Here is a 3,382-nt window from a genome sequence, read left to right on the forward strand (position 1 = left end):
AATTATGTTTCTACAATGTCGTGACAGGATGTAATGACTTTTGTGTTTTGCCAGTCAATATTATAGGAAAAAAACTTAATGATGGACGAAAAGTCCAATTGACGTTTCACCCATTCTTATATATATATATATATATATATATATATATATATATATATATATATATATTTATATATATATATATAAATATATATATATACATATATATATACATATATATTTATATATATGTAGAGACATTGGTACAAATTATGGGAAAGGTGGTGGGGTAAACACGGGTCTTTATCTGATTATCGAGTTTATTCCTGACCGGTTTCGCTTACAATAGCTTCCTCTGAAGAAGCTATTGTAAGCGAAACCGGTCAGGAATAAACTCGATAATCAGATAAAGACCCGTGCTTCCCCCTCCACCTTTCCCATAATATATATATATATATATATATATATATATATATATATATATATATATATATATATATATATATATATACATTGTTACGGGCTGGCTGGTATGTGAAGAGACGTTACGTATAACGTCTAAGTGTTTAAGAACCAGCTCACTTCTAGAAGCCACTGTAGGACTGAACTATCTGGTCAGGGCCTAGATAATTCGTAAGACTAGAAGTAAAGGTAACAAAGAAGATTCCAGGAAAGGAATATTAAACTAGCGATAAAACTAGTAAACGAAATTATTAACATGGAAAATATTTACAGGCAATCAACACAAAAGAGAATGGGCAGTAGGGTCAATGGGACCGTTACATGATTATAAGAATATGGAAATTATCGTTCAAATAAGAAACACAAGATAAGTATACAATATGGTACTATCTAAGTACAAAGAGATCAGGAACATGCATCAAAATAAGTAATAAGTACAAATATAAGTAAAGTAATGCAATGTATATCAGACACGTAATGTAGGCAAAAAGGGTGATCACTTCACACCAATCGTCTCATGAATCTAAACCTTCTAGCTTTTATCAAGAGATCAATATGTGGGAATATGACAAGGAATGAGCGATTTCCACCGCTTATATACCATTGGACCGGAAGCGGAATACTTCCGGTGAAGTGTGCGAGTGAGTGAAAGGGGGGGAGGAGGGTAAGTTAATACACGTCAACATGGGTAGTTTTAGGACCCTCGACTCGCTTGAACAATCTATTTATTTAGTAACTGTCAAATCTGTGCGCTCCGAACTATTCAGGATTTCGCTTGTCTGTTTGTTCTACAAGAGTGCGCACCTCTCTCCGCACGTAGACAAGATTACATATAGTGGACGGGCGTTACTGCTTAACATTGTTACAATACATACATAGACAAGAAATATGAACATAGTTATGTAATACAAAGGAACACAATTCTATAACATAATTACACATATGACGTAATATCTAATATTACGTTACACCTCCACCGTTTGGGAAAGCTTTTCACTTTCTGTTGAAAAGCTATGTTCTAGAAAGGACGTCGGCTAAAACATTAAAGACGCCTTTTATATGATGAATTGTTAGATTAAAGGGTTGGAGAAATAAACTCCAACGTGTAAGTCTCGGATTCTTGTTTTTCATAGTCTGTAGGAACTTTAAGGGGTTGTGATCCGAATATACTTGAATGGTAGTTGAGGAACCCAGGTAGACTTCGAAGTGGATAAGGGCCTGGACCAAAGCGAGCGTCTCCTCCTCAATTGTTGAGTAGTTCTTCTGCGCAGGGGACAGCTTCTTGCTGTAGTAGGCGATAGCATGAAGAACTTCGTTGTGTTCTTGCAAGAGGGCGGCACCGATACCGGTGTCGCTGGCGTCGACTTGCAGAAGAAAGGGTCGTTGGAAATCGGGTGCCCTTAGAACTGGTGCGTTAGTGAGAAGGGACTTCAGGTTTTTGAAGGCCGTCTCACAGGTAGGTGTCCACACGAAGTCGAGGTCTTTTCTCAACAGGTCAGTCAATGGTTCTGCTACATCTTGTTTCTCAGATAAGTGAAGATTTTGTAGTATCTGGGAGTTTTCCAAGGGAATCTCAGGAGGATTAGGCAGGTTATCAGGAGGCTCTTCCGATTTTATTGTGGTAGAGCTGCAAATTGGAATTGGATCTCTGGAATGATAAGGTTTTAAGGTATTTGTGTGACAGAGACGGGAACTCTTTCTTCTGTCTGGAGTTTTGATTATGTAGTTGAGATCACTGGCTCTGGACAAGACTTCATAGGGTCCTTTGTATTTAGCCTGCAATGGATCTCCTGGTATGGGAAGATAAAGTAACACTTGATCTCCTGGAGAGAAAGTTCTAAGTTTAGAATTTTTATCATACCGACCTTTCATTACTCGTTGAGCATTCGTCAAGTTCTCTCTTGCCAACTTCCAAGCTTCTAACAACTTCTCGGTGACCTGGGACACGTATTTCAAAGAAGGAACTGGTGGTTCTTCTTTCATCCATTGTTCATGAAGTATCTTTAGGGGGCCACGGACTTCATGACCGAAGACTAATTCTGACGGGCTGAATCCAAGGCTTTCTTGAATTGTTGTTCGGGTGGCGAACAACAAAAAGGGGAGTCCGTCTTTCCAATTTCGAGTGTTCTCAGCACAGAAGATTCTTAACATTGTCTTGAGCGTTTGGTGAAAGCGCTCTAGAGCACCTTGTGATTGAGGATGATAGGCGGAGGAAGTTACATGATTTATACCTAGTGTTACAAGAGTTTCTCTAAACTTGTTAGAAAGAAAATTACTTCCTTGATCACTTTGAATGTTCTTAGGAAATCCTACCATAGTGAAATATTTCAACATTTCTCTGATTATGTTTTGAGCTTTAATATTTTTCAAAGGAATTGCTTCTGGAAAACGAGTGCTCATACACATGATTGTGAGAATGTACTGATTTCCTTTACTTGAAGGAGGTAAAGGTCCTACACAGTCAATAAGAACTTTTTTAAATGGCTCTTCCATTACAGGAATGGGATGGAGTGGAGCTTCTACAATTTTCTGGTTGGGCTTACCTACAAGTTGACATGTATGACATGTTTTACAATATTGGGCAACATCTTTGACAACCGTGGGCCAATGGAAATGTTGGGTTATGTTGAACAAGGTCTTTCTTACCCCTAAGTGACCTGCTAAGGGAGTATCATGAGCCAATCTTAGAACATTATTCCTGAAACCAAGAGGGAGGACTATTTGATTCCTTACTTGCCATGGCTGGTCAGCGGTTGCGGTGGATGGTCTCCATTTTCGCATTAGGACTCCGTTTTCTATATAGAAACCTCGTGACATATTTTCAACTTCTTCTGGAGATGAAACAATCTCGTACAAATTTTTAAGAGAATGATCCGACTTCTGTTCTTTGATTAATTCTGCTCTAGATAGAGAAACTGGTGAAGAAGAAGATGGGTCAGTT

This window comes from Oratosquilla oratoria, unplaced genomic scaffold, assembly GCF_046742065.1.
Source record: "Oratosquilla oratoria isolate Oo_2021 unplaced genomic scaffold, ASM4674206v1 SCAFFOLD123, whole genome shotgun sequence".
NCBI classification, from domain to species: domain Eukaryota; kingdom Metazoa; phylum Arthropoda; class Malacostraca; order Stomatopoda; family Squillidae; genus Oratosquilla; species Oratosquilla oratoria.